This window comes from Mobula hypostoma, chromosome 10 (assembly GCF_963921235.1).
Source record: "Mobula hypostoma chromosome 10, sMobHyp1.1, whole genome shotgun sequence".
NCBI lineage: Eukaryota > Metazoa > Chordata > Chondrichthyes > Myliobatiformes > Myliobatidae > Mobula > Mobula hypostoma.
This window is the reverse complement of record NC_086106.1, coordinates 3,953,032-3,975,086: the sequence shown is the minus strand read 5'-3', so window position 1 is coordinate 3,975,086 and position 22,055 is coordinate 3,953,032. Positions and strand designations below refer to the sequence as shown.

The 22,055-nt window shown below is 47.8% G+C and overlaps 1 protein-coding gene across 1 annotated transcript in view; it reads right to left on the bottom strand.

Annotated features, from left to right (window-relative positions):
- LOC134353218 (G-protein coupled receptor 4-like) overlaps positions 1-17,574 on the bottom strand; it is a 110,742-nt gene extending 93,168 nt beyond the window's left edge. Inside the window, exon 1 of the mRNA XM_063061240.1 lies at positions 16,362-17,574. The gene's annotated coding sequence lies outside the window, so the exon portion shown is untranslated. The remainder of the gene's footprint in view (positions 1-16,361) is intronic.
- Between the last annotated feature and the right edge of the window lie 4,481 nt (positions 17,575-22,055).

The window sequence follows — 22,055 nt, the reverse complement described above, 5'->3', positions numbered from 1 at the left end:
TTCTGAGGCACCCTAGCAATATGTATGTGCCCTACGAGTTTTGCACGTGCTGTATGTTGCAAAGAATAAAGTTCTAGCTGTTACGTTTTGTAACTCCAAAACATAAAGACTAATTGAAAGAGAACATGGAGTCGGGAGATGCATGCGCTTAGTTTTGCTTTAAATTTTAGTGGCGTGATGATGTAGTGACGTAATGACATATGACATTCACATACTTTTACACAATAATCTAAATGAATTACTTCAACAAGAAAGAGTGCTTAATCAAGCAATATATTTACAATTTACTCAAATATTACTGAAATACCAATTATACCACACCAGGCTTCCCTACCTCTCCTTATATCTTAAGCCATCCCCGAGTCCTGCCAACATTCTCTTAAATCTTTTTTTGCACTCTTTCCAACGTAAAAGATGTATTTTCTATAACAGTACACAGTGCTTCATGTACACAAACACAAGAAACTTGGCAGATGCTGGAAATCTGGATCAGCAACACACACAAACACTGCAGGAACTGGAACCCGCACAAAATGCCGGTGGAACGCAGCAGGTCAGGCAGCATCTCTAGGAAGAGGTACAGTCGACGTTTCGGGCCGAGACCCTTCGTCAGGACTAACTGAAGGAAGAGCTAGTAAGAGATTTGGAAGTGGGAGGGGGAGGGGAAGATCCGGGCAGGTCAGGCAGCATCTGTGGAGGGAAGTGAACAATTGACACTTCACGCCGAGACCGTTCAGCAGGACTTCATCTATACTTCAAACGCGGCCTCACTTACACAATAGCAACATGACGCCACAGTTACGACACACAGCACCCTGACTGATAATAATAATATTAATAACAAAAATAATAACTTTATTTATCCAGTACTTCTCATACAGACGATATAGTTCAAAGTGCTTTTCAATGGGCAAAGTGCAAACATGAAAACAAAATGAAAAGTAAAAGTATACATAAATGTGAAAATGAAAGACAAAAAGATGTTAGTTTAAAAGCAAGGTTAAATAGCATCCCTTACAGTTTTAGGTATTGAGTTCCACAGTTTAAGAGCGCAAATCAAAAAGGTGACCTGCCAATTATCTTTTGAAGGATTGTTTAATTTTAACAGAGTGGTGGAAGAGAGCTCGAGCAGGATTATGAAACAGAAATGATTCTGTGATGTATTCCAGTCCCAGACCATTAAGAGCTTTAAAAAACAAGTAAGAGAAGGTTTAAAATGAATCCTAAAAGACACAGGAAACCAGTGCAGAGTAGCTAGGACAGGAGTGATATATTTCCTCGTCCTGGTTTTAGTTAAAAGTCTAACAGTGGTGTCCTGAATGAGTTGGAGTTTGTCAATAGGTGGCTTTGGAAGGCCAGTAAAAAATGAATTATTGTTATCTAGTCTATTCGATATAAAGGATGCACTAGTTTTTCACCAACATTAGGTGACAGGAATTAACATACTTTTGCAATGTTTCTAAAGTGCTTTGCTCACTTTCTTTAAGTGGGATTTAAAATTCATGGCAGCATGTCAAACGCCTTCTTCACTACTCTGTCTATCTTTTATGTAGTCGGAGGACATTTGGCCCATCGAGCCTGTACTAACTCTCAGAGCAATCTCACTCTGTTCCCCCGTGAACTATTTTCTGGGTCTTCTCGCATATGCCCGTGAACTGCCTTCCATTCCCCTGCTGCCCACCCATAGCAACCATTTTATCTGTGAACCTGCACGGCTTCCAGCGGGGCGCCACGATAGTGTAACGCCAGCAACCTGGGTTCAATCCCCACTGCCGCCTGTAAGGAGTTTGTACGTTCTCCCGGTGACTACGTGGGTTTCCTCCGGGTGCTCTGGTTTCCTCCCACAGTCCAAAGACCATACAGGTTAGCTGGTTAATTGGTCGCATGGGTATAACTGGGTGGCGCGGGCCCGTTGGGCTGGAAGGCACTGTCACCGTGCTGTGTCTCTAAATTAATAAACGTGCAAGGGAACAGGAGCATCAGGGTGAGGACGGCTCCCCGAGTGGCAGACCCTCAGCGTTAGGGGATGAGGAGAGGGTGGTTTCAATCTAGTCCTGAGCTGTAAGATGGTCAGTGACTTGGCAATGAGATCTAACATGGACCTGATGGATCGAGCGGCCTCCTTTGAATGCATAAGATAGGCCGAATACTAGCATATCATTGGATGTCACCATGGTAGCCACACCCAACATAGATTGGGGGACTGCTTTGCCCACCACCCTTGTTCCATACACAACAAGAAAGATTTCCTGGAGGCCAACCGTTCCCATGATTATAACTTTTACTTTGAACTTTGAAATCAGGTGGTAGCTGTGGAGGTGGAACTAAGCAAGCTTGGATGACCTTGCGGCGGAACTGCCCAGTTCTGTCACGAACAGGAATGCAGGTTATCTGATATTTTTGCTTTTAACATTTGAGGCGCGGGATACTCTGCGCTCAGATTAATGCTCAGCATCGTTGTAAACAGCAGCGCACTCCATGGCCACTTGATTAGGTGCACCTGCTCATTAGTGCAAGTATCTAATCAGTCAATCATGAGGCAGCAACTCAATGCAGAACATAAGAAACAGGAGCAGGAGTCGGCCATCTGGCCCGTCGAGTCTGCTCCGCCATTCAATAAGATCATGGCTGATCTGACCATGGACTCATCTCCACCTACCTGCCTTTTCCCCATAACCCTTAATTCCCCTACTATGCTAAAATCTATCCACCCTTGCCTTAAATACATTTACTGAGGTAGCCTCCACTGCTTCATTGGGCAGAGAATTCCACAGATTCACCCGTCTCTGGGAAAAGCAGTTCCTCCTCATCTCCGTCCTAAATCTACTCCCCTGAATCTTGAGGCTACGCCCCCTAGTTCCAGTTAAGCATAAAAGCATGCAGACATGGTCAGGAGGTTCAGTTGTTGTTCAGACCAAACATCAGAATGGGGAAAAGAAATGTGACCTAAGTGTCTTAGACTGTGGAATGATTGTTGGTGCCAGACGGGGTGGTTTGAGTATCTCAGAAACTGCTGATCTCCTGGGATTTTCATGCACAACAGTCTCTTAGAGTTTACAGAGAATGGCGTGAGAAACAAAAAACACCCAGCGAGCAGCAGTTCTGTGGGCGAAAATGCCTTGTTAATGAAAGAAGTCAGAGGAGAATGGCCAGAACTGGTTCAGGCTGACAGGAAGGCGACAGCAACTCAAATAACCACACGTTACAACAATGGTATGCAGAAGAGCATCTTTGTATGCGTAACATGTCGAATCCTGAAGTGGACGGGCTACAGCAGCAAGAAGACAACGAACATACACTCAGTGTCCATTTTACAGGAGGTGAAGGGGGTATCTAATAAAGTGGCCACTGACTGTATACTTTGTGCTGGATAGACACTAACATTAAGTGACTGACCAGCTGAAACTGCGTGGGGGAGCTGCTATTATTGGCAAACTGTGGTTAGCAGAAAGTTTATGGGTACAAGGATTTGAAGTTTATACACATGGTCTGCACTAATCACCAATGGTTTTATCTCTCTGTTTCAGAATAAACACAGCAGGCTAGAAATTCTTACTTTTCAGCTCTGTCCATGCCAACGCTTTAGCCGTAAACAAGAGACTTAATCCAAGAGGCAGGATTAAAATTAGTACTTCTCTTTCGAAGCACCGACTTTTAAATGACCTTGTCCGAGTGGACAGAAAATGGTTGAGCTGTTGGCTGGTTTATGACTGGTCACTTTCTCCGATGCAGTTCCTGAGTGTGTGTGCCCCTGAGTGACTGAATACCAGCACTCCGTGTAGACGCAAATGATTATACTGTGGAACAAAAGAGTTGGTTTTGCATGGGACGTAACAGCGCAGTGCAGTTTCTTTGGCCCACAGTGCTGTGATGACCTTTCAGCTTACTTTAAGATCAATTTAACCCTGGATCAACTCACACGAAGTGCTGGAGGAACTCAGAAGGTCGGGCAGCATCTATGGAGGGACGTTTTGGCCATCGGAGCTCCAGAGGTGGCCTCAATAGTGTCTTATACAAAGTTGGCACTGGGCGTATTTGGCTCCACCACCATCCCTGGCTGTGCTTTCCATCCACACCCCCCCCCATGTGAAACTTATCTCTGACATTCCAACCCCCCAACTTTACTTTCCTCGAAGCCATTTCCACCCTGGGAAAAAGTCTCTGGCTGTCCACTCTCTCCATGCCATGTATCGTCTTGCAAATCTCTATCAAGTCAACTCTCATCCTCCTTCTCTCCAACGTTCAAAGCCCTAGCTCGCTCAGCCTATCCCCATAAGACACGCTCTCTAATCCGGCCAGCGTCCTGGTGAATCTCCTCTGCACCCTGTCTACAGCTTCCACGTTCTTCCGGTAACAAGGTGACCAGAACTGAAGACGATACTCCGTCTGCTCTAACCGGGGTGTTAGGGAGCTGCTGCATTACCTCGTGGCTCTTGAACTCAGTCGTCCTTCTTGAAGTGGCCACTAGCCCAAACTAGGGGGAGGCGCAAGAAGTGTGAGCAACACACACAAAACACTGGAGCAGCTCAGCAGGAGGCACCTATGGAGAGACTTGAAGAAGGGTTTCTGCCCGAAATGTCCACTCTTTATTCCTTTCCCTAGATGCTGCTTGACCCACTGAATTCCTTCTGCAGTTGGTATCTACTGGGGGAAATGGCGTTTTCCTGCTCCCTGTTGGGACCCTCCATCTGGACTGGTTGTCCGTCCATTTCCTCTCTATAGATGCCGACTGACCTGCTGAGATCTACCAGTGTTTTGTGTGGGTGCCTTAGCCTAAACCAATCAGTTCTTTACTAAAGTTTAACATAACTTTCCTGCTTTTACAATTGCTGAATCAGAATCAGAATCATGTTTAATATCACCGGCATACGTCGTGATATTTGTTGTTATACGGCAGCAGTACAATTCAATTCATAATAAAACTGTAAATTACAGTAAGTAGTTGTTTGTTATATGTCATGTCGTATGACGTCATCATTATGTGCCGTGTTGTATGACATCATCATTATGTTCCCTGTCGTATGGCATGGGCGATCATGATCTTGGCCAATTTTTCTACGGAAGTGGTTTGCCATTGTCTTCTTCTGGGCAGTGTCTTCACAAGGTGGGTGACCCCCAGCCGTTATCAGTACCCTTCAGAGGTTGTCCGCTTGGTGTCAGTGGTCACATAACTAGAACGTGTGATATGCAGTGGCTGCTCATACGGCCACCCACCACCCATTCCTATGGCTTCACGTGACCCTGATCGGGGGCTAAGCAGGTGCTACACGGGCTAAGGGTGACCTGCAGGCCAGCGGAGAGAAGGAGTGTCTTACACCTCCTTTGGTAGAGACGTATCTCCACCACGCCACAGTAAGTAGATATCCATACAGTAGATATGCATTTTTTGAAGTTAAATGAGATGACCGGAGTCTTATCTTTGTGTTTTGGCTCTTGATAGGGCCAAACGGGTCATGAGTGACCCTAGCAAGACCAAGAGTGGTCCACTGATCCTCCAGGTTTAGGGGTTCAGCTCAGGGCTAACAACCCTGACTGGTCAAACAAAATTGTTATGGAAACAGCAACGAAGAATCCTTCCATACAGACAGAGATGGAGGACCTTCACTGCGGCCCTGAACTCCGCAGCGTAACGGACAGTAAGCAAGAATGTACATCACCTTCCTCAGCTTTCACTAACAGATCCTGTGTTAAACAGGGCTGCAATGTTTTGCTGTCCCCAGTGTTTGAGTACATCTCAGTGTAATCAGCAGCGAAGTCACGTGCCCTTACAACAGACTGCACTGACCTGATCACCTTGCATGCCTGGGACTGAAACCAGCATTCTGTTATGAGGTTATGTTACTCAGTTATTTTTATATCTCTTTTTGCCTTCTAGGTGTCAGGTGCAATTCCCGGCTGGGTTGTAGGGACAGGGATGACACTGGCACACAGAGGAGGGAGCAGGTACATTTCCGTAGAGCTTTTTGCTCGCCCTCGGGTTATTGCAAAGCACTTTACGGTCAGCATGGGACCTTGTAATGCCAAGTCTCTGTTGGGACAGGTGGAACAATGCTGGACTGGCTAAGTGGACGCAACAGCCACCTCTGCTTCCTCAGGAGGTGAAGGAATGTCAGCGTATCCCCATTGGCCCTCGTTCTCTAGGGTACTATCAACTCACTACAGAAAGAATCCTACCTGGATGCACCTTAGCTGGGTAAGGATACTACTCCGCCCAAAGCCGCAGGAAACGCAGTAGAGTTGCGAACGCCTCCCAGAACATCACACAAACCACCCTCCCCTCCTTTGGCCGCATCCAGTCTTCCCGCTGCTGCCCTTTCCACCGCTGAGCACGTCTACGCGGAGCGCTGCCGCCGGTAAAGCAGCATCCATCATCACGGACCCCATCATCCAGGCCACGCTCCCCTCTCGCTGCTGCTGTTGGGAAGGAGGTGGTACAGGAGCCTCAGGTACCACGCCACCAGGTTCAGGAACAGTTGTTACCCCTCAACCATCAGGCTCCTGAACCAGTGTGGATAACTTCACTCACCCCAACTCTGAACTGATTCCACACATCAGACTCCTGAACCAGTGTGGATAACTTCACTCAGCCCAACTCTGAACTGATTCAACACATCAGACTCCTGAACCAGTGTGGATAACTTCACTCATCCCAACTCTGAACTGATTCAACACATCAGACTCCTGAACCAGTGTGGATAACTTCACTCACCCCAACTCTGAACTGATTCCACACATCAGACTCCTGAACCAGTGTGGATAACTTCACTCAGCCCGACTCTGAACTGATTCAACACATCAGACTCCTGAACCAGTGTGGATAACTTCACTCAGCCCGACTCTGAACTGATTCAACACATCAGACTCCTGAACCAGTGTGGATAACTTCACGCACCCCAACTCTGAACTGATTCAACACATCAGACTCCTGAACCAGTGTGGATAACTTCACTCACCCCAACTCTGAACTGATTCCACAACCTACAGACTCACTTTCAAGGACTCCACAACTCACATTCTCAGTATGGCTTATTTATTCATTTATTTATCTATTTATCTACTTACTAGTTAATGGATCAGCCAATTATAATTGATTTATCATGTTAGAGTTTGCACAGTTTGTTTTTCTTTGCACATTGCTTGCTGGTGAGTTTTTGTTGGAGTGTAATTTCTTATTGATTCTAGTCTATTTCTTTGTTCTACTGTGAATGCCAGCGAGGAAATGAATGTCAAGGAAGCAGAGGGTGGGATACATGTACTTTGATCATAAAGATACTTTGAACGTTGAACTTTGCTTCAGGTTATCAGCCAACATCATCGAGGCCCCCTCCCTCTGGTCACTCTCTCTTCATCCCCTCCCACTGGTCAGTCTCTCTTCATCCCCTCTCACTGGTCAGTCTCTCTTCATCCCCTCCCACTGGTCAGTCTCTCTTCATCCCCCTCCCACTGGTCAGTCTCTCTTCATCCCCTCTCACTGGATAGAAGGTACAGAAGCTTGCGAGTGCAGACTGAAGGACAGTGTCTGTCCGGCTGATATCAGACTGAAGGTCAGTGTCTGTCCCACTGATATCAGACTGAAGGTCAGTGTCTGCCCCACTGATATCAGACTGAAGGTCAGTGTCTGTCCGGCTGATATCAGACTGAAGGTCAGTGTCTGTCCCACTGATATCAGACTGAAGGTCAGTGTCTGTCCGGCTGATATCAGACTGAAGGTCAGTGTCTGTCCAGCTGATATCAGACTGAAAGACAGTGTCTGTCCGGCTCATATCAGACTGAAAGACAGTGTCTGTCCGGCTGATATCAGACTGAAGGACAGTGTCTGTCCAACTGATATCAGACTGAAGGACAGTGTCTGTCCGGCTGATATCAGACTGAAGGACAGTGTCTGTCCAACTGATATCAGAGTGAAGGACAGTGTCTGTCCGGCTGATATCAGACTGAAGGACAGTGTCTGTCCAACTGATATCAGACTGAAGGACAGTGTCTGTCCGGCTGATATCAGACTGAAGGACAGTGTCTGTCCAACTGATATCAGAGTGAAGGACAGTGTCTGTCCGGCTGATATCAGACTGAAGGACAGTGTCTGTCCAACGGATATCAGACAGAAGGACAGTGTCTGTCCCGCTGATATCAGACTGAAGGTCAGTGTCTGTCCCGCTGATATCAGACAGAAGGACAGTGTCTGTCCCGCTGATATCAGACTGAAGGTCAGTGTCTGTCCCGCTGATATCAGACAGAAGGACAGTGTCTGTCCCGCTGATATCAGACTGAAGGTCAGTGTCTGTCCCGCTGATATCAGACTGAAGGACAGTGTCTGTCCCGCTGATATCAGACTGAAGGACAGTGTCTGTCCGGCTGATATCAGACTGAAGGTCAGTGTCTGTCCCGCTGATATCAGACTGAAGGTAAGTGTCTGTCCGGCTGATATCAGACTGAAGGACAGTGTCTGTCCGGCTGATATCAGACTGAAGGACAGTGTCTGTCCGGCTGATATCAGACTGAAGGACAGTGTCTGTCCGGCTGATATCAGACTGAAGGACAGTGTCTGTCCTGCTGATATCAGACTGAAGGTCAGTGTCTGTCCCGCTGATATCAGACTGAAGGACAGTGTCTGTCCCGCTGATATCAGACTGAAGGACAGTGTCTGTCCAACTGATATCAGACTGAAGGACAGTGTCTGTCCGGCTGATATCAGACTGAAGGTCAGTGTCTGTCCCGCTGATATCAGACTGAAGGACAGTGTCTGTCCGGCTGATATCAGACTGAAGGACAGTGTCTGTCCGGCTGATATCAGACTGAAGGACAGTGTCTGTCCGGCTGATATCAGACTGAAGGACAGTGTCTGTCCGGCTGATATCAGACTGAAGGACAGTGTCTGTCCGGCTGATATCAGACTGAAGGTCAGTGTCTGTCCCGCTGATATCAGACTGAAGGTCAGTGTCTGTCCGGCTGATATCAGACTGAAGGACAGTGTCTGTCCGGCTGATATCAGACTGAAGGACAGTGTCTGTCCGGCTGATATCAGACTGAAGGACAGTGTCTGTCCGGCTGATATCAGACTGAAGGACAGTGTCTGTCCCGCTGATATCAGACTGAAGGTCAGTGTCTGTCCGGCTGATATCAGACTGAAGGTCAGTGTCTGTCCCGCTGATATCAGACTGAAGGTCAGTGTCTGTCCGGCTGATATCAGACTGAAGGTCAGTGTCTGTCCCACTGATATCAGACTGAAGGTCAGTGTCTGTCCTGCTGATATCAGACTGAAGGTCAGTGTCTGTCCCACTGATATCAGACTGAAGGTCAGTGTCTGTCCCACTGATATCAGACTGAAGGACAGTGTCTGTCCGGCTGATATCAGACTGCTCAGTTGACCTCTTATTCGGACTCCTGAACTCCCGATCTACCTCACCGTGGCACTGGCACCTTACTGCCTGCCTGTACTGCTCTTTCTCTGTAAGTGTAACTCTTTATTCCGCCTTCTGCTTGTCTCAATGTAATTATGCAGGTAACGATCTGTCTGGGTGACAGGCGAACAAAAGATTGAAACATATCTCAGTGCATGTGGCGATTAATAACCCAATTCACAGCACCCAGTTCCTCACACAGCAAAATCCCATAACAGAAGCAATTCACATTTCACCTCCTCTTTCTAAAAAAATTAGGAGGCCACTCAGCCCATTGAATCGATGCTGTTCTCAGAGCAATCCAGTCAACCCCATAAGCCTGAAAGCCAGAAAGCAAGTACCATGAGGTTCAGGAACAGCTTCTATCCCACTGCTATGAGACAGGTATAGTGGTTGGCCCGGCTCTTTACAGCGCAGATGACCCGGGTTCGATTCCTGCCTCTGCCTGTAAGGAGTTTGCACGTTCTCCCCGTGATGGCGTGGGTTTCCTCTGGGTGCTCCGGTTTCCTCCCACAGTCCAAAGGCATACTAATTGGTAGGTTAATTGGTCATTGTAAATTGTCCTGTGATAAGACTGGGGTTAAATCGGGGGATTGCCAGGCCGTGTGGCTCGAAGGTCTGGAAGCGCCTATTCCAACAAATAAATAAAAAGAGCTACTTCCCTGCATCTGTTTGGTTCTTGAACCAACCGGCACGTCCCTAATCACTACACTGGTGTAGACCTTTGAACACTTTGCACAACAGTGGAGTTTCTGTTCTGATTATGTTCTTTCTAGTAAAAATGACTATGGTTAATTCTTTTTCCCGGGATATTGTGGATCTGATGTTATGGACCTCTCACGCTGCCGCAAGTAAGTTTTTCATTGCACCTGTGCATACGTGCACTTTTGCGTGTAATGCTTGACTTTGGTCAGAAGAAGGACTGCAGTGGTTTAAAGTGGCAGCTCATCACCACCTCCTCAAGGGCAGCAGAAGGTTACCAGTGACTCCAGCTGGGGACTTGAGTCACAGGGATAGGTTGAATACATTAGGACTCTATTCCCTGGGGTACAGAGAATAAATGGAAATCTTATATCAATGGGTCCATTTAATATCAGAGAATGTATACAGTATACAACCTGACTTTCTTACTCTTCACAGACACCCAGGATACAAAACACCCCAAAGGAAGAACGTTAGAACCCCAAAGCCTCCCCAACCCCAATCCCATACACAAGCAGCAGCAAATGGCATTATCCCCACCCCCACTTGCTGCAGAAAAAGCATCAAATCCCCACCCCCATGCAAGCAATAGCAACGCTCCCACAGACTGTGATCTAGGGCCCATCAAAAACTACTGTTCATCCCTACACTTTGACAACTCAGACAGGCTCTCTCTCTCTCTTTTTATATATTTATAAAAGAAAGAGAGGGGGGAGGAAGAGAGCTGCCTGAGATGTAGAAGTGTTGGGATGGACAGTAGCATTTGATGGACTCTAGACCATGGTCTGTGGGGGCATGGTGGACGGGAAGGGGGGGTTGATGTTTTTTGCTGGAGCAAGCGCGTTGGGAGGGGGTCTTTGGGCGTTCTAGCGTTTTTCCGTCATTCATTCCCTGGGGTCTTTCTTCTGTAATGGCCCTATTCCCCAAGTTGAGACTCCTGTGACTGATTTGCTGATTTCCAGACAGCAGGCTGTGCCGGTAACAGGCGCAGATGCCGATCAGCCGGGTGCAAAGTCAAATTCCCTGCCACACTCTCCTGGGTGTCAGTCACCCTGGTAACTTCCAGGCTGTGTATTTACCCAGACAGCCACACCTGCCTGCTGGACGCATGCACCTGAAAGGCAGGGCCTCCCAGATACTCCAAGAACAAACATTGGCAAAGGAAATCCTGGCAAAATGTTTAAGGCCCAGGGGCCCCGTGAATTTTTGCCTTTATGCTCACTGCCGCAGAGGCTGCGTCACTGGGTGTGATTAAAGCGGAGGTTATAGGTTCTTGGACAGTGACAGCGACACCGCGGGGTGTTCAGGAAAAAAGCAGGAGAACGGGACTGATGCCATGTTAATCCTCTCCATGTCTCGTGCCACAGTAAGGCAGCAACTTTGCCACTTCTTAGCATTTTTTCAGTCTTTTTTTTTACGAGAGCAAGTTGCTAGCTCGACGCTCAGCCCAGCAGGGATGGGAAGCGTGCAAGGGGCCGGATTCGAACCTGGGGCCCCTCGCCTCGTGGTCCCGTACTAATGCAACTACACCACCATGCAGAATGGGGGTTGAAAGGGAAAAATAAATCAGCCATGATCGCGTGGCGGAGCGGTCTCCATGGGCCCAAACGGTCTAATTCTGCTCCAGTATCTGACGGTCTTATGTCTTAATATCAGTTCACATTTATAGGGCATTCAAAGTCAAAGAGCATTTATAATCAAAGCATGTACACGATATATACTCTTGAAATTCGCCTCCTTGCAGGCAGCCACAAAACAAGAAACCCCTGAGAAAAAGACCAATAAACACCCAGTATGTGCAAAAAAAAGAGCAAATCATGCAAACAATAAAGATAAGCAAATAACATTCACACCTGAAGTCCATGAAAGTGAGCCCAGAGGCACAGGGCCGGGCATCACTGCCGCCCTGGTTTCTGAGGACCCAGAGGTGCAGATGGGAAGCCAAAGGAAATTAAACAGGATGCAGGATCTAGGAGCAGTATCAAGTCTAATGCCCTGCTCCAGACTCACTTCCCCACGTCCCTTGGGGATGGAGGTATGCAGAACTATAAGCATCGATAGGGTCAGTCGTAGGAAACTTTTCCTCTTGGCAAAAGTATTTGAAACTAGAAGGCAGAGGGTTAGATGAAGAGCCAGTAGGTTTTAAGGGGTAGGATTCTTTACACCTATGGGGTGGTTCGAATCTAGAGCACGCTACCTGAGAAATGGTGGAGGTACAGTACTGTGCAGGAGCCTTAGCCTCATATATATAGCTAGGGTGCCTAAGACTTCTGCACAGTACGGTACTTGTCAACGTGGAGCGGAGAGCGAGTTTGTAAATCTGGTGGGAGCAAAGGATGTCAGGAATGGCGAGGGAGACAAGGGAGGGGTGTGGGACGGGTGGCAGAGAAGGAAGACCAGGGACGAGTGCAGACACACCCAGCCTGAGACACCAGGCAAGGTCATTTGATTCCAAACAATTGGTTTATTGATCATTACAGAATGTCTCTCTGGTGCTTCCTGCTCCCTCCCCTCTCCCTTCCTCTTTTCCCAACCATGATTCTCCTCACCCTGTCTCCTTCCCACTCTCAGTCCACAATAGAGACCCAGATCAGAATCAGGTTTATCATCACTCACACGTCATGAAATTTGTTTTTTGTTTTTTGCAGCAGGGCAGCACAATACATAAAATTACTACAGTACTGTGCAAAAGTCTTAAGCACCCTAGCTATATGTATGTGCCTTAGACTTCTGCATAGTCCTGTAAAAAGGTAGAATTTGAATGCAGCAGATATAATTTTGCAGATGCTATAAATCTTGAGGAACACACACTAAATGCTGGAGGAACTCAGCAAGTCAGGTAGCATCGATAGGGTGGAGTAAACAGTCAGTGTTGTGGGCCAAGACCTTCATCAGGCGGGACTTAAATCATCGAAGTATAAGGAAGGGACTGGGAGCGAATTGCTCATAAGTTCGTATACGATACAGGCGAATAGATTCCAATTTTACAGACATCCGTAAGTCAATTTTAGACCATAAGACATTAGGAGCAGAATTAGGCCATTCGGCCCATCCAGTCTGTTCTGCCATTTCATCATGGCTGATTTATCACCCCTCTCAACCCCAGTCTCCTACCTTCTCCCCGTAACCTTTGATGCCTTTGCTAATCGAGAACCTATCAACAACTGCTTTATACCCAATGACTCGTCCTCCACAGCCGTCTGTGGCAACAGATTCCACAGATTCATCAACCTCCGGCAAAGAAATCTCATCTCTGTTCTAAATGGATGTCTCTCAGTTCAGAGGCTGTCCGGCTCTGGTCCTGGACCCTCCCACTCTTGGAGACGTCCTCCCCGTATCCGCTCTATCCAGAAATTTCAATATTCGATAGGTTTTAATCCCATTTCATTCTTCTGAATTCTAGTGTGGAAAGGCCCAGAGCCATCAAGTGTTCCCCACAGGTTAACCCTTTCATTTCCCGGATCCTTCTCGTGAATCTCCTCTGAACTCCCTCCAATGCCAACATATCTTTGTACTAAGTTTAAAAATTCAAAGTGTACTTATTATTGAAGTATACATGCAATATACAACCTGAGATTTTTCCTCCCCACAGACAGCCTCAAAACGAAGAAACACCATGGAACCTGCTCAAAGAAAAACTTCAAATGCCCAACGCGCAAGAAAAAAGAACAAATTGAGCAAATAGCAAAAAAAAAAGAATGAGTGAGAAACACAGAATATAAAATATCAAACTGCAGAGTCAGTGAAACACTCTGGGTATGTTCAGCTCAGTTCGAGTGAGTGCGGTTTCATTCATTGGCTGCCGGCCACAGCGCCAATCCGCCCTGATCAAAATCGCACAAAATAACGACAACAGAGGAATAACCAGAAATACATCATAACATGAACTGCAGAGTCTAATAGACAGAAAATATCACCTGATATGGTAACCAGACCTCCACAGTATTACAATAAATGACATCAAATGCACATAGATCTGACAAGAAACACCGTGTATTAAAGTGGAGAGAGAAAAGAAATCAGCTCTGTGTTTGTAGGAGTTAATGTATGACTTTGAAGGCTTTCAAGTTTAGTAATATTATGGTAACTCATTCATATACTCAGTGATCATCATCATTATGTGCCGTGTCGTATGACGTGGGCGATCAGTGTCTTTCCATGACCATGATTGTTCTTGGCAAATTTTTCTACAGAACTGTCTTTACAAGACGGGTGACCCCCAGCCATTATCATCAATACTCTTCAGAGATTGTCTGCCTGGTGTCAGTGGTCACATAACCAGGACTTGTGATCTGCACCGGCTGCTCGTACGACCGTCCACCACCTGCCCCCATGGCTTCACGTGACCCTGATCGGGGGGCTAAACAGGTGCCACACCTTGTCCAAGGGTGACCTGCAGGCTCGCGGAGGGAAAGAGTGTCTTACACCTCCTTTGGTAGAGACGTATCTCCACCCCACCACTCACCTCCTGTACCTAATAAAGTGGCCACTGAGTGTATGTTCCTGGTCTTCTGCTGCTGTGGCCCGTCTACGTCGAGGTTTGACATGTTGTGCGTTCAGAGCTATTCCACTGCACACCACTGTTGTAACATGTGGTTATTTGAATTACTTTCACCTTCCCGTCAGCTTGAATCAGTCTGGCCATTCTCCTCCGACCACGAACATTAACAATGCATTTTCATCCACAGAACTGCCACTCACTAGATTTTTTTTTTGTTTTTCACCATTCTCTGTAAACTCTAGAGACTGTTGTGCGTGAAAATCCCAGGAGATTATTACTTTCTGAGATACTCAAACTACCCCATCTGGCACCAGCAAACATTCCAGTGTCAAAGTCACTTAGATCACATTCCTTCCCCATTCTGAACAACAACTGAACCTCTTGACCGGGTCTGCATGCTTTAATGCATTGAACTGCCGCCACATGATTGGCTGATTTGCATTAAAGATCAGGTGTACAGATGTACCTAATAAAGTGGCCGTTGGGTGCAGGTAGGGTGCATTCATAAGCCGGATATCATTACTCTGGGAACGGCCTGCACGTACTTGCTGATCAGCATGGATGTAATGGACTGAATGGCCTGTTCCTGGCTGTGTGACTCTATAACTTCACTGGAACTAAATGCGTGAGGTTGGGTTCAATTGAGGGCCAGTTCTTGCACTTCCTCACCAATGCCAGTGCCAAAGCAACTGTAGACCTCTGTCCTGACGTAGGGAAGTCCAAGAGGATTGGCAGAGGGGGATGCGGTCAAAGCCTTGGTCAGGGAATCGAGCTTTGGGAACTGGTCCTGTATGGTGAGGTGCAGGTGGGTGGGGGGGGGGGGACACAAGTCCAGGGTACCTGTATATAACCTGTATGGATGAAGACACAGTCTTCAGTCCCTTCTCATACAAGGAGAAGGACCCGGTGCTTAATTGTGATGCATTTCAAGATGCAGGCAGAGACTCAGAGCTGAAGAAAAAGGCAGAGAGAGAGAGAGAGAGCGAGAGAGGGAGGGAGAGAGGGAGGGAGGGAGAGAGAGAGAGGGAGAACAAGTGATAGACGAAAACAGAGAAAGAGAGATGCAGTGGGAGACAGAAATATATAGAGGGAGAAGGGGACACAGTTAAAGTTCATTGTCATTCAATCGTATACTGCCAAAGAAAACAGCTTTCCTCTGGACCAAGGTGCACAACACCACACGCACCGTAACATCACCGCAAATAAATTTACAGATATTAAAATATATTCCAGAGCGTTGACATTTAGCATAGGAGAGAGGGGAGGAGAGAGAGAGGTAGAGAGAGATAGGTAGAGAGAGAGAGAGAGAGAGAGAGAGAGAGAGAGAGAGAGGACAGAAAGAGAGAGGGGAAGAGAGGAGAGAGGGTGCGGGAGAGAGAGAGGGAGAGAGGGACGGAGACGGGAGAGACAAGGAGAGAAAGGCTGGAGAGAGAGAGGCAGAGTGTGGGAGAGAGAGGGAGAGGGGAAGAGAGGAGAGAAGGAGTGAGTGAGAGAGGGAGGGAGGGAGAGGAGTGAGTGAGAGAGATAGAGAGAGAGGGAGAGAGGAGAGAAGGAGTGAGTGAGAGAGGGAGGGAGGGAGAGAACTGGGACACAGAGATACCTAACTAACTGAAATCGATTTCACCTAAGTACAAATGCGTTGAACTTTCAGTAACAAACCTCACCTTCAGATAACTGGGCCGATTCCCTGAGTGTCCCCTACCCTACCTCCCCATCCCTCCCGTGCAGCCCCCGGGTATTAAAGAAGAAAAATGGAAAACCTTCGCAGCGGGATGCTGGTCGGAGTCAGCGGCGCTTCCAGCCCGATCGATAACGTTACGGATCCGATCAGAGAGAGAATGCCCAGTCTTCCCGGATTTCAGAGCTGCCGGTGTCCGATCAACCTCACCAGTTCAAAATGACCAGTCCGAGTTAGAATTAAACTACTAAACTGGTTCTTTGCGATAAAAAATAAATCCTCACGTCCTGAATCAAGCTTGGGAAATTTCCATCGAAGTGATTACGCGTTGATCCGACCATGTTGCGTGATCTAATTCAGTTTAATTTGAATCCTGGAACGCAGGTCAGGACGCATTCACTTTCTTTCGGAACTCAGCGAGTGCGATGGTGGAGTCTGGACTGAGTCAGTCGAGTTTCCCTGTCATACTCTCACTCTCTCTCGCTCCCCTCTGCGCTTTGCCTTGAAGGCGACCGAGACAATCGCAGGCAGCGAGACAGGACGCGGTGCCCAGTCTGTTGTGTAGCCTTTCAAAGCGCTCTGACAGCTTCTTTTCAATGGGCGCACAGAAACAGGAAGTGGTTCAAAAGCAGCTCCAGGCGTGCGCTAAGCTTTTTCTTAAAGTCTCCGCGATTCATCAGATCGGGGGCGAAATCATTAACTCTTTCCTTCCCGACCGTCTACTTGAAAACAAATGCGAGTCTTGAGCTCTGGGAACTTCTGGGTAGGAACCAGCCTTGGCGGAGAGAGTACGCAGAACGTGATAGCGCACCGCAGACCGTTCAGCCTTCCGACGTTGTGCCGACCCTCTAAGGTCTAACCCTGCCCTCCTACACATCAGCTCTGAAGAAGGGTCTCGATCCCGAACGTCGACTGTCTACTCTTTTCCCCACAGATGCTGCCTGATCTGCCGAGGTCCTCCAGCATCTTGTAGGTGTTGCTTTAAAGTTGTGCTGCCTCGCATTACTCATTTCCGCCCTGGGATACAGTTCTCTGGCTGTCCATGCGAACTGCGCCTCAGAGCGTACACCTCCACCAAGTCACCCCTAATCTCCGAAGCCCGAGCTCACTCGATCTACTTTAGAGACGCTGGGTTTGTGAAATTGACAGCCTTGAACTTCGAGATAGTGCCGCGGCATCGATGATATCCACCGAGACCTCGGCTTGATGTCTTTGTAGTTGCAAGAGCAAGCCTCCTCAACGAGGCGATGTGTGAACCAGAAACAAGTTAGTTTACTCGTACTGGTTGTTCAAAGATAAACTTATTCTATTACCCTCTTGAAGTGGAAAGGGGATTCTTGGTTAAATGCCCCTTCTGGAGTCAGCTCAGCGGGCGGATTGTGAGGTAAACCTGTGCACCCGCTCGATGATGCAAATATCTAAATCAGCCAATCACGGGGCAGCAGCTCGATGCATAAAAGCATGCGGGCACGGTCAAGAGGTCCGGTTGTTGTTCAGACCAAACTCCAGAATGGGGGGAAAATGTGATCATTGACCGTGGAATGATTGCTGGTGCCAGATGGGGTGGTTTGAGTATGTCAGAAAGTGTTGATCTCCGGGGATTTTCACGCCCACACAGCAGTCTCTAGAGTTTACAGGGAAGGGTGCGAAAAACAGACAAAAGACCCAGTGAGCGGCAGTTCTGTGGGCGGAAACACCTTGTTAATGAGAGAGGTCGGAGGAGAATGGCCAGACTGGTTCAAGCTGACAGGAAGGCAGCAGTAACTCAGATACCCTCAGTGGTGGGCTGAAGAGCATCTCTGAACACACGACACATCGCACCTTGAAGTGGATGGGTTACAGCAGTAGAAGACCCCAAATCATAATAAAGTAGCCACTATGTGTACATTGTAACAGTCACAAAACTCAACAGGTCAGGCAGCATCTATGGAGAAAAATAAACAGTCGATGTTTGGTGCCAAGACTCTCCTTCAAGAGTGGGAAGGAAGAGGGAGGAAGCCAGCATAAGAAGGTGGGGCGAATGTGAAGAAGGTGGTATGTGGGGCCAGGTGACGGGGAAGGTGGGTGGGGGCGGTGGGGTGAAGAGAGAAACGGGGGGGGGGTGTTAGGTGGAAGAGGGGAGGGGCTGAAGAAGAAGGAATCTGATAGGAGAGGAGAGTGAACCGTGGGAGAAAGGGAAGGAGGAGAGGTTGTGACAGGCAGGTGAGGGGGACGGAATGACTGAGGGGGAAGCTAGAATGGGGAGTGAAAAAAGGGAGAAGGTGAAGGTGTCATGGTCCGGTCCACGAAGCTCGCATTCCGGTTCACAGTCCGGTCCGTGGAGTCAGGACTCCGGGTCTTCCAGCTGTTCCTTGTTTTGGTTGAATTAATCATAGGCACCTGATTCCCATCTTGGGGCTTGGAATATAAGTGGCCTTGGGGTTGAGTGTGGGCTGCTGGTTTGTCTTGTCAAGATCCCCTGGGAGTAACCTGCTGGTGGAAGGCTAGAGCAGCCACTTGCCATCTTTAGGCTGCATTGGGAAACCATCCTCTCATGGAGCCTTGCTGTTGGTATTCAAGGCTGTCTTTGCGGTATGGATTTGGCCGAATCCCGGGCCAGCTGAATGGCTGTCAGCCACTCCGAGCTAGGTGGGGATCCGGCTGTTTCCGTAGCCAGCCGAGGCTGTTGGCCGTAACTGTTACTCGGAACAACCCTGATGCAGAGATGGAACTGTCTGTCATTCTTTGGTGTTGGTCTCTTCTTGTCCTTGCCTCTGTGGGGTAAGTCAGGCTGTTCTGCCATTACCCGATGGATGGTCCTGTCCCACCTTGGTGTGGAGAAGAAGTTGAGTCCCAGCTTGTCTAAGTATAAGTCCAGGCTCTAAGTCTATGCAGTGTCCTGCCTCATGTTGGTGTCTTGTTAAAGATGAGTCCTGGCTTTTGAAGGATAAGTCCCGGCTCTATGTTGATGTACAATTCCCAGTCTGCCTCCAGCCTTGAGAGCCAAGACCCCAGCCATGTTCTGCCCTGGAGTCGTGTCATGTCCTCGCCTGGTTCTGGGGTCCGAGCCCGAGCCAAGACCCAGGTCCTGGGGTCCTTGTCCAGTCTCTGGCTTGGAGCCCAAGCCCAGGCTCCTAGTACATAGTTCCTTGTCCGGGTTCCCTGTCTTGTCCATGTCCTAGCCCAAGTCTGCGTTCTCACCCTTGCTCCTTGTCTGTATCCTGTCACGTCTCTACTCTAGTCAAGTCCTGTTCCTTGTACTTCAGTGTCAGTGTCTTGCATTTGGGTCCGTTCCCAACGCCCCCCATTGTGACAGAAGGTGGGGGGGGGGGAGAAATTACCAGAAGTTGTTATATTAGGAATTTACTGTGGCATGTTGGTACAACATGCAACAAAAAACATTTCACGGTTATAAAAAAAAATCAAGAATTATATAAAATAAAGTTAGAAGTACAGATATGGAATAAAATGTGCATAAATACATAAATAACAGCTTGTACTTACAACAACAACTCTATAAACAGTGGTTTAAAGTGTTTACAGTTCAGTGTGGAGACTGAGGGTACAGATAGAGGAGGGTGGGGTGCTAGCTGGAATGGTTGATCAGATTAACTGCCTGGGGAAGAAACTTTTAAGATGGTGTGAAGTTTTTGTTTTAATAGACCCATGGTGCTTTCCAGAAGGGGGATTCTGTGAAAGGCAGTTTTGAGGGTGGGCAGAGTCCACAATGACTGTTCCTGCCTGCTGCTTTGTCTTGGATACATACACAACGGTAGACTGCAGCCACTGACCTTTACTGCCGTCCAGACAGAGACCTCTCTCTCCGCACCTCACACCCCCGGCTGTGCTTAATACTGGTAGCTCTGCTGCAGTGGTCTGAGTTGGCAGTGCCACAATGCAAGAGCCCCCAGTTATATACAGCCTCTAACACCATGAAACATGCCAGATAACCATTTAAAAATCAAATCATAGGAAGATAATTCAGGAACAGCTTCTTTCTCTCTGCCATCATCTGATTTCTGAATAGACAGTGAAGCCATGAACACTTCCTCACTACTTTTTAATTTCTATTTTTGCACTACTTATTCAATTTAACAATTTAATAAGTATAAAACAAGTAATTCAGCTTTATTTCAGTGTTATGTATTGCATAGTACTGCAGCTGCAAAGTCATCAAATTTCACGACATATACCAATGATAGACCCGGCTGGTGGCGTAGTGGCATCAGCGTCGGACTTCGGGATGAAAGGTCCCGAGTTCGAATCCAGCCGGCTCCCCTGCACGCTTTCCATCCGTGCTGGGTTACGAGCTGGTGATCTCTTTGGGAACTTACTCAGCAGAAGGGTTAACATATGAGGAACGTTTGTCCACTCTTAGACTGTATTCCTTGGAGTTTAGAAAAATGAGGGGAGACCTTATAGAAACATTTTGAATGTTGAAAGACATGGACAGAGTGGATGTGGCAAAGTTGTTTCCCGTGATGGGGGAGTCTAGTACGAGAGGGCATGACTTAAGGATTGAAGGGCGCCCATTCAGAACAGAAATGCGAAGAAATTTTTTTAGTCAAAGGGTGGTGAATCTATGGAATTTGTTGCCACGGGCAATGGTGGAGGCCAAGTCATTGGGTGTATTTAAGGCAGAGATTGATAGGTATCTGAGTAGCCAGGGTATCAAAGGTTATGGTGAGAAGGCGGGGGTGTGGAACTAAATGGGAGAATGGATCAGCTCATGTTAAAATGGCGGAGCAGACTCGATGGGCTGAATGGCCGACTTCTGCTCCTTTATCTTATGGTCTAAGGCAATGGCAAACCACTGCCGTAACTTGCCTCGTACGCGGTTCCCCACTACGTCAGAGAGGCGTGGAGGGAAATCATCCGCTAACTGGAGAAACTCCGGATGCGACGTACTTTTCATACCAATGATATTAAACCTGCTTCTGATTCTAATGATCATATCCTGTTAAGGTGCGGGGTGGGGTGGTGGTGGATTGTGAAGGGACTGGGGTGGGAATCATGCTGAGTTTTGGAAGTTGTTCTAACTTTTTATTACTTTTTAAATTTAGAGACACAGCACGGTAAAGGGACCTAATAAACCCACTCCACCCAATTACACCCATGTGACCAATTAATCCACTCATCTGCACGTCTGAGGAATGTGGGAGGAAACTGGAGCACCAGGAGGAAACCCACGCGGGCACTGGGAGAGCGTGCAACCTCCTTACAGACAGCAGTGGGAATTGAACCCGGGGTGCTGGCGCTTTACAGAGGCAGAATTAGGCCATTCGGCCCATCGAGCCTGCTTCACTACTCTCCTGCCTTCTTCCAGTAACCTTAGATGCCCTGACTAATCAAGAATGTATCAACCCCAACTTTAAATATACCCAATGACTTGGTCTGCACAGAGTAGCATTACAGCATTACGCTACCCAATTCACTACTCTGACCACCCAAAGTGATGAATAAGGAGACAGACCTGCTGTCCTAGGATCTCCCTTACTTTTGGAGGTTGTATTTGGCCCCAGTGGAGGTTGGTTGTAGGGGATTTGCAGCCCGTTCTTTAGTTAGAGCCTTCAGCATTTTGGGCATCGAGGGAGAGAGGAAGAGGAGAGCCATCCTCAGTACCACCGATGCAGCAGAGAGGGCCTCAAGATGGCTGTGGCTCAAAAGAGGGGAGCCATGGAGTCATAAGTAGCTAGCCATCTGGACACAAGCTGGGGTCTGATCAGCCCCGGCTGGGTCACCTGGAGGAGGCTGTATGATGTTGAAAGACCCGAAACACCCGATGATTCCAGGAACA